This window comes from Bison bison, unplaced genomic scaffold (genome assembly GCF_000754665.1).
Source record: "Bison bison bison isolate TAMUID 2011002044 unplaced genomic scaffold, Bison_UMD1.0 scf7180017864299, whole genome shotgun sequence".
Lineage (NCBI taxonomy): Eukaryota > Metazoa > Chordata > Mammalia > Artiodactyla > Bovidae > Bison > Bison bison.
The window spans coordinates 2,118,973-2,128,766 of NW_011494871.1; the positions used below are offsets into that span (position 1 = coordinate 2,118,973).

Below are 9,794 nucleotides of genomic sequence, written 5' to 3' on the forward strand. Positions count from 1 at the left end.
CCCAACCCGCCCAAGAGCCCCAAGCACCATCTCTCTCATTTAGGCCCTTTTTAAAGAAAATTTCATATTCATTTTGTTACTTACATTGATATAGTATTGGGTTGGCCAAAAAGTTCGTTCTGGCTTTTCCAAAACGAGATTTTTGGCCAAGCCAGTACTAACATGGTTGTACTTACTGTACAAGCCAGTCTTAACATGGTTGTAACAACAAATTAATACATTTCAGTACTCATGTAGCATTAATGAAACCATGACAGTGGTTATTATCAGTGGGTCACTGTAATCTCTGATATGTTAAGGTAAACAAACACATAAGTACACATATGTATTTGTATGTGTAAATATGTATTATATTAGCATTACATAATTGGTATTACATAGCTCATATATAAGGGACTTCCCAGGTGGCGCTAGTGGTGAAGAATCTGCCTGCCAATGCAGGAGACCCAGGTTCAATCCCTGGGTCAAGAAGATCCCCTGGAGAAGGAAATGGCAACCTTCTTACCTGGAGAATCCTAAGGACGGAGAAGCCTGGTGGGCTACAGTCCCTGGGATTGCAAAGAGTTGGACACAACTGAAGACTTAGCACAGCACAGCACGATCATATATAATATAAATACATATACAGTGTATATTATATTTATGGAATATGTAATCAATATTCTACATGACATATACTGATACATAATTAACCTGTATGCAAAATTTAATTATTTTAATTAGACAAATGTATTTGATCAGCTTCCCTGGTGGCTCAGAGGGTAAAGAATCTGCTTGCAATGTGGGAGACCTGGGTTCAATCCCTGGGTTGGGAAGATTCCCTGGAGGAGGGTATAGCAACCCACTCAAGTATGCTTGCCTGGAGAATCCCATGGACAGAGGAGCCTGGGGGGACGGGCTACAGTCCATGGGGTCGAAAAGAGTCGGACACGACTGAGTGACTAAGCACAGCACAGCACATTTGATCAGCAATATATGATCCATGCAAATGTTAGCTCAAACTCTTTATTATTTAAAATTAAAAACTCAATTAAGGAGGAATTTAAATGGGGAACAAAAGAGAAATCTTCAAAAGAAAAAAAAGACTTTTTAGTAACTCAGCTTAGGAAGTAGATTTCCTGAATCTTTTGGAAAGTAATGTGGTAAGTCATGGAACCATTCGGAGTCTGTTTTGAGGGTTTTATTCCCTTGAGCCATATTTACTGTCTCCCCCACTGCATGGTTTAGGTTTTAGTTTTTGAGAGTCTATGATAAAGATAATGAATAATGTCTTTTTCCTATTTCTGAGGCAAAAAATATCGCGTGTGGTTTCCATGGCTCTGTGAGCAGCCCCGCCGGTGTTTTGACCAGGACCGTGTGCCTGAGTGTCAGGTGGCGTCCCGGGGGCTCATGAGAGCAAACAGCATTGGGATGTGTGGGAGATGATATTTTCGTTTTCCCAAAGTGACCACATAAGACTTGGATTCTCACCATCTCGAGTTTGCCCAGCCCCTCCCCCGCACCGAGTATTGATGCCAACAGTGAGCTTTTAACACGGTCGCCTCTCAGCAGTAAATCAGGAAACTAGTTTTTGCATGAGCCTCTGGAAACAGACTTCAAGTCTCTGGCATGGTTTTCAAAGTAAGCTTTGCTAAGCAATTATTGGGATGATTTTAGTTAATGTGAAAAAATTGACTCTTGTAAACAACAAGAGTTTATGCGAGTCTATGCGGGGCTTCCTATTTTTAAAGACGTCTCCCTCTTGGAAAATTGTTTTCATCCTTATGAACAAAGTTACACAAAATTTAGTGTAATTTTCAAGCATAAAAGGATTCATTTCTGCCATTTAATTATACCGTTGCTCACTTTATTTGTGTTTAATTATACCTAATCGAGCCCACTGATGTTTGGCAGATATTAACAAGCTCTAGCTTGTAATTTTTCTTTAGAAAAACTCAACTGTGGGTTTTCACAAACCGAAAGTTTGGGGCGGGGGATGCATCTTTGGTGTTGTTTTATTAAAGGAAATTAAAAAGCTGATTTCTAAACACCGGCCACATGAATCTAATTTGTCATTCCCATTTCTGTGCCCTAGATTTTCTCTATAAATAACTTCTTCTCTGTCCAAGTTGAGCTTTTAAAGTTCAAAGAACCCAAGTTAATAGTCACTGGCCGCACAAATAAATAGTGCTTTCGACTCGAGCACCCAGAATGTGTCTCCAGAACATTTCGTGGTCTGAGAGGATCTCCCCTGTTGGGGGTGGGGGCCTGCTCCCCCAGCATGTAGGTGGGATCCACTTGTGTTTTTGTTCGGTTCTGGCTTTGCAGAGGGAGGGAGGAGAGAAGGGGATCTGAGGACTGTTTACTTTGAGTCATTTTGCTACTGGAAAGCCACCAAATGTGGCTTAAAAATATTGGGCAGAGTGACAGAGCCATGGCCGCCGGCTCTGTCCAGCCTTCTGCTGCCTCGGAACCAAGACAAGGCAGCCGATCCGTGCATCCCCGCCCTCCCAGGAGGAAGGCTTGGCCTTGCCAACCAGGAAATATTGCCATGACCTTTACAGGCTTGCTCCCTGGAGTTAAATAATAGCACCAGTAGTAGTGGTAGTAATAATAATAACACACTTTAGGAAAATGCACAATGTTTGTTCATCCATCTTAAACAGCAAGCAGTTCTTTATTACACATTGGCTTAACTCCTGCTAAAGAAAAGTTACTCAGTGTCTCTTGTTGAGGATGGTGGAACAGGAATGACTCAGAAACTTGGCAGCAGGTGTGGGGTGCGCTGTGGTGGGATTTTACAGGGGGAGGGGGTCATCTCTGAATACATCCTGGAGAAGTGGGAATTCATAGCTGAGGAGCACTGTAGTCCGCCAGGCTCCTCTGCCCATGGGATTCTCCAAGCAAGAATACTGGAGTGGGTTGCCATTCCCTTCTCCAGGGGGTCTGCCCAACTCAGAGAATGAACCCATGTCTCCAGCAGGTCATAATTTAAAAAATAAAGGCCATAGTATTGTCTTGAAGCCCCCATGTGTTTCTAGCATGGATATCAATGGGAGATGGTCCTCCATAAACAAAAGTGAAAGTGTAGGGAAACTCACTCAGTTGTGTCCGACTCTTTGTGACTCCCTGGACTATACAGTCCATGGAATTCTCCAGGCCAGAATACTGGAGTGGGTACCCTTTCCCATCTCCAGGGGATCTTCCTGACCCAATGATCGAACCCAGGTCTCCTGCATTGCAGGCAGATTCTTTATCAGCTGAGCCACAATGGAAGCCCGAGAACACTGGAGTGGATAGCCTATCCCTTTTTCAGCGGATCTTCCCAACCCAGGAACCGAACCGGGGTCTGCATTGCAGGCAGATTCTGTACCAACTGAGCCAAAACATGTCACTAATTCTAGAGCCCAGGCTGGTGACTGACTCACTGTTCCCTCCCACACCACACCCTGCTAGACACACACACACACACACACACACATACACACACACTCCTTCTAATAAAAGGGTCAGAGGGAGAATTCAGGGCCACCTGGGATGTGTTGGACAGAGGTTAAAACAGTACAAAGAACTTCTGTTCAGGAGCTTTTGCAACAGATACTTCAGCCTACAACTGGGTTCAGTTTCAAATCTAGGTGGATATGTGGGGGGCAAGCGCCCGGGAGCAGGATGGGGAACTGGGGTGGGAACTCCCAAAAAGGAAGCATCAGGGGAAGGGGCATCCCGGCTAAACAGACAGGGGGATTCCTGCTGAAGGTGGGCAGACGATCAGACATCACCGGTGAGTGGGGAGGATGGGGGGAGGGTGAGGAGAGCTGGTCAGATACGGAGAATAAGCATGTGTGGAGAATGGGAGACACCTGGGCTCTTCAAGACCAGACCTAAGAACAGGGCATGGTCGAGAAATTGGCTCAGAGAAGCTTGTCCAGTTTGGTCAAGTGGAGGGTCTGTCAAAAGTAAGATGAAGCAGATCCACCACAGGCAGCCTGCTCCTTGCCTTCTCTCCAGAGACCCATCCATACTTCTTCTGCTTCTGTACTCAAAGAAAGCACTCTACCAGAGAAATCACCCCCTCCTAGCCCAGAGTCATGAGGGAAAACCCCAAAGATCGGATGCTATTTTGGTTAGATGCCGTAGTGTATCTCGTGGTTCTCACCAGTGAATTTCACCCGGGGCAGAGAGGGTGCCCTTGGGATGCAGTGGTGAGACCCGCATCCTGAACACTGCCAGCATGCCCTGAGACAGGCAGATGCACTCAAGCTGCACACACATGCACACACACCAGAAGGGCATGTCTGTGACGTTTCCACAAACCTGGCTGTAGAGTTTGACTGGGGGTGGGGGGTAGGAAGTTACAAATGAAGGACGGGTTGTTTACTGAACTTAATATGGAAGATTTCAAGGCACTTTAACCACTTTGTTTCACTGAGTGAAATAAAAACATCAAAATAGACATTTATAGTGGGATATAATTTAATATTTATGTGCTGTTTACTTTATAGCCTGGATTTCAAATAATTATGGCATCTGTATGTTTACGGTGCTTTAGAAATACGACAAATCAGCTCTAAAAGTGGTTGCTGCCTTGGACGCTGTACAATAATTCTTTGGAAATAATTGCTCTGAATTTCTAGTTAATTCAAGATGTCTAGTTAATTCAACGCATGAAATGGTCACTTCATACACTTAAGCTGTCATGAACTGCAAGCTATGATGTTATTCTTAAAAGTTCAAAAATAGTATTAGAATAGTATTGTTTTAAAATGGCAAATACTTTAGAGAAAATATATACTTTTAAAATTTTATTGAAGTATTATTGATTTACAGTATTGTGGTAATTTCTGCTGTGTAGCAAAGGCATTCAGTTATATGAGATATATGCATTATTTTTCGTGTTCTTTCCTATTATGCTTTATCACAGGATACTGAATATAGTTCCCTGTGCTGCACAGTAGGACCTTGTTGTTTATCCATCCTGTTTATAACAGTTTGCATCTACTAACCCCAAACTCCCAATCCAGCCCTCCCCCACCCCGCTCCACCTTGGCAGCCACACTTCTCTATGTCTATGAGTCTGTTTCTGACTGTAAGCGCAGGTCGCTCAGTCGTGTCTGACTCTTTGCAACCCCATGGACCATACAGTCCATGGAATTCTCCAGGCCAGCATACTGGAGTGGGGAGCCTTTCCCGTCTCCAGAGGATCTTCCCAACCCAGGGACCAAACCCGGGTCTCCTGCATAGCAGGTGGATTCGTTACCAACTGAGCCACAGGGAAGCCCAAGAATACTGGAGTGGGTAGCCTAGCCCTTCTCCAGCGGATCTTCCCAACCCAGGAATTGAACCAGGGTCTCCTGCCTTGCAGGCGGGTTCTTTATCAGCTGAGCTATTTGAATAAAATTCACCCAAATAATCAATCTCTGTACAAGTATGACTCATGGTTCCTGCTCTGTACACTTCGGTACTGTTTTATGATACTAATGATGCAAAGCCTTACCTCAACCCCTAACCCAGTGCTACCCCAAAGAAAATTGCTATTGCTGCCAGTAAAACGTGTGAACTCCAGGCAGAAATAGAGAGCCAGTATCCAGTTATTAAGGAAACCTCTGATACAGTTGGAGCCCCACTTTTTTCTTTCTATATATGATTTGGTCCAGTGTAGAATGAGCCAAAAAAAATAAAAAATCATGAAATCCTCATTCTACAAAATCTAATGCCATGTAAATGACACACAACGATATATGGCAAAAACTCTTTGGCCAAGAGTCCTCATGTAGGATATACACTCTAGAATACAGCCAAGAATCAAAAAAGAAGCACAAAGATTTCTCCAACACTAAAGTATATGTTCTTTCTCAAGAGAGATGGGACTGTCAACACCCCTGTGTGTATTCTTTCAAGTCGGATCGTTTATCCAGTTTCTTGGGAATGGGGAGAGGAAGTGAGTGGCTGTGGACGGTGATGCCCGGCAGGAGGGAGGGAGAGCAGCTGACCGCCGGGCAAGGTCGTTAACACAGCCGCAGCGCCTGCAGACCCAGGGCTGCCTGGTTCTTTGTGCAATAGCGCAATGGAGCAGTGGATTCAACTGGGAAAGGTGAAATTCTATTTTGTGTACCCATTTTCAAAAGCAAGTAGTTGAGACTCATTTTAAACAGATTTTTATTCAGTAAAAATGTTTTAGATGAAAAGTGATGCTTTTGTTGTTATTGTTCAGTCTCTCAGTCATGTCGACTCTTTGTGACCCCATGGACCACGGCACACCAGGCTTCCCTGTCCTTCAGCATCTCCTGGAGTTTGCGCAAATTCCTGTCCATTGAATCGGTGATGCCATCCAACCTTCTCATCTTCTGTCGCCCTCTTCTCCTTTTGCCCTCAATCTTTCCTAGCATCAGGGTCTTTTCCAGTGAGTCAGCTCTTTGTATCAAGTGGCTAAAGTACTTCAAAGTGGTGTTTGAAGTCACCTAAAAAACTGGGGTCTGCAGATCCCTTTGTTCCCTGGCAAGACTTTATTATACTGGAATCAGAAACACTTGGGCTGTAGATCATCCAGAATAATAAAAGCCGTTGGTATCCGTTCTTTGGCCGGATGCTAGTGCTTGATTTCTAGTTTGGAGGCTTTATATGTTTTCCAGTTTATTTCTCAGAATAACCCTGTAGGGCCGGGTGATATCCCCTCTCACAGATGAAGTGGCTGAGGGTCAGAGAGTTCCCAGAGTACCTTGGCTGGCAAGTGGCCTATGTGTGTTTGTCTCCAGTGTGGGAGAATACCCCCATTCTGCTGCGTCAGCCTGGCCGGGAGAACAGCGTTTCAGAGGTGTGCTGCTGGTTCACAGACCCCTACCTCTTTCCCCTTGTTTGCTTGTCTTCCTCTGCCCGCTTTTCCTTCCCCTCTCTGTTGTGTGTTAACCTGTATATGAGACCCGTATATGCAAGCCACCTGCAACCAAGAGTGATTTTGCAGTTGTGGCCACAGGGACCTTTGCGGGGACACTGAGCTTGAGGCCCTGCCCCGGATGTCACATGCTTTGATCCCTGATGCTGGGGGCACGGGGTGGGAAGTGCCCTTCTGTGCCAAACGAAAATCTTGGGATGCCCGGCTCTCTCTGCAGCTAACATGGTCCCAACGCAGATCACACTGAGAGGCACAGCCCCCCAAATAGCAGGGGCTCCCCCCACCCCACTGAGACCGAACACACACCCCAAGAACTCTCTCTAGATGTGTGTCTGTGTTGTTTTCCTGATTGCTACAGCTGCTTTCTGCACGAAAATCAAATTACGGAGTTGTGAGAATTGAAAACACCTCATCATTCCACACCCCACAAAAAAAAAATCCCTGTTAACGATTTTAAGGAGATTCTAATTTGTGAACTGGGGCTTCCCTGGTGGCTCAGATGGTAAAGAATCTGCCTTAATGTGGGAGACCCCGGTTCCACCCCTCTCCTGTCCCCCCCTGCCTTCAGGTCAGAGCTTTGTCCAGCTGGAGCCCTCGGAGTTGAGGAGGGGCTGACCTCCTGCTTTGTTTTTCTCCGCAGCTCTTTGCTGTGCTTGTTCAAGACACTTCTGAAAGACGGACAGAGGCGCTGCAAGGGGGACAAAGGGGTCCCTCCCCCCAAATGTGCATGAGTTCATTAGTGGATTGAAGCCTTATTGCTAATGCTCTTTATTGAGTTCCTTACTGAGTACAGGCAATACTATTCTTTGTATTGGTTTTTGTTTTTTAATTGAAGCGTAGTTGATTTACCACGTGTTAGTTTCAGGTGTACAGCAAAGAGATTCAGGCATATACATAATACCTATTCTTTTTCAGATTCTTTCCCCATTATAGATTGTTACAAGATATTGTGTATCGTTCCCTGTGCTATATTGAAGGACTGCTGTTTATCTATTTCATATACAATAGTGTGTATCGGTTAACCCCAACCTTCAAAGCTGTCCCTCTCCTCCACCTCCCCCTTTGGTAACCATAAGTTTGTTCTCTATGTCTGTGAGTCTGTTTCTGTTTTGTAATTAAGTTCATTTGTATATTCTTGTATGTGTGTCTGTTGATTTAATTTTTAATTAGTTGTGTTTGTATCTAAATATGGATGGAGAAGGAAATGGCAACCCACTCCAGTACTCTTGCCTGGAAAATCCCATGGACAGAGAAGCCTGGTAGACTACAGTCCACGGGATCGCAAAGAGTCGGATATGACTGAGCGACTTCACTTCATGGATGGAGAAATTAAATGTGTAAATTTTATGGAGAAATGAGGATTATGACCTCCCTGGACCTGTGTTCTGGCTTCCATGGTTCCCAGAAGAGGGAGCTGAGGCTGTGAGGGGAGCCCTGACTCCCGCTGCCCCTCTGGCTGCCCGTGGGCCCCTGGCACATGCTCATGTGGGGCCGCGTGGGTCCCTGGCACACCCTCATGTGGGGCCGCGTGGGCCCCTGGCACACCCTTGGTGTGAGGCTATGCATGCAGCTTATGAGTTGCTGCCTGATTTTCTTTTTAATGGCCAGTGTTCTATCGAACGGAGAAGGCAATGGCACCCCACTCCAGTGCTTTTGCCGGGAAAATCCCATGGACGGAGGAGCCTGGTGGGCTGCAGTCCATGGCGTCGGGAAGAGTCAGACACGACTGAGCGACTTCACTTTCACTTTTCACTTACATGCATTGGAGAAGGAAATGGCAACCCACTCCAGTGTTCTTGCCTGGACAATCCCAGGGACAGGGGAGCCTGGTGGGCTGCCGTCTATGGGGTTGCACAGAGTCGGACACGACTGAAGCGACTTAGCAGCAGCAGCAGTTCTGTAGAAACCATCACATAGTCGGTTTAACTATGATATGTAACTCTTCAGACATCCTCCTGTGTACATGTCAGATAAACTGCCAGAAAAGCCCACAGTATAATAATAAGAAGTCTGGCTCTGGAATTAAATGGTGTAGGTCTCATACCTTATGCCCCAGCAGTTCTGCTCCAGGGTATACATATGAAAAAAACAAAAACACTAATTCAAAAAGATATATGCACTTCAGTGTACTACTTAAAATAGCAAAGGTGTGGAAGCAACCTAAGTGTCCATCAACAGAGGGATGGATAAGAAAGATGTTGTGTGTGTGTGTGTGTGTGTGTGTGTGTGTGTGTATATAGTGTTCTTTTAGGTGTCATATAAGCATCTTCTATCAGACAGCAATAAACAGCCAGGGCTTCCCAGGTGGCACAGTGGTAAAGAACCTCCCTGCCCGTATAGGAGACGCAGGAGATGCAGGCTTGATCCCTGAGTCAGGAAGATCCCCTGGAGAAGGAAATGGCAACCCACTCCAGTATTCTTGCCTAGAGAATCCCATGGACAGAGGAGCCTGGTGGGCTATTAGTCTATGGGGTTGCAAAAGAGTCAGACTCGGTGTTTAAATGATGATAATAAACAGCTAAATATTTCAAGGCAGTTCACTGGATAGGTTTCTAGGCTTGTAAGCCTCTGACATTTCATATGCAGCCATCCTTGCGTTCTAATATTTATCAAAGCACTTATTTTCTGCCTTGATAAGTGCGTGTGTGTCTGCCTGTTTCCCTGACTCCGGTTTCTGAGGATTCAGATGACTGGCTGAGTTAGAGAAGAAAGTGCCTGATTCCACCCTAAGCCAGCAATAATTCAGCAGCGGGAGGCAGAGAGCCTTTCGTATTCAAATGCTCATGCTGCTGGAATAAAGTGGATGACAAAGTATACTTCTGGCCGTAAGAGAGATTATTAGCAGGGAGACACATGGGAACCGCTAAGACGCGCTGTATCTGAACTGCAAACCGAACAGGCATCCTGTACTTTTTTGTGCTGAATC

At 45.4% G+C, this 9,794-nt stretch overlaps 1 protein-coding gene across 2 annotated transcripts in view; it reads left to right on the top strand.

The window, feature by feature from the left end:
• TNFRSF19 (tumor necrosis factor receptor superfamily, member 19) overlaps window positions 1-9,794 on the top strand; it is a 91,477-nt gene that overhangs the window by 31,786 nt on the left and 49,897 nt on the right. The window lies entirely within an intron of this gene.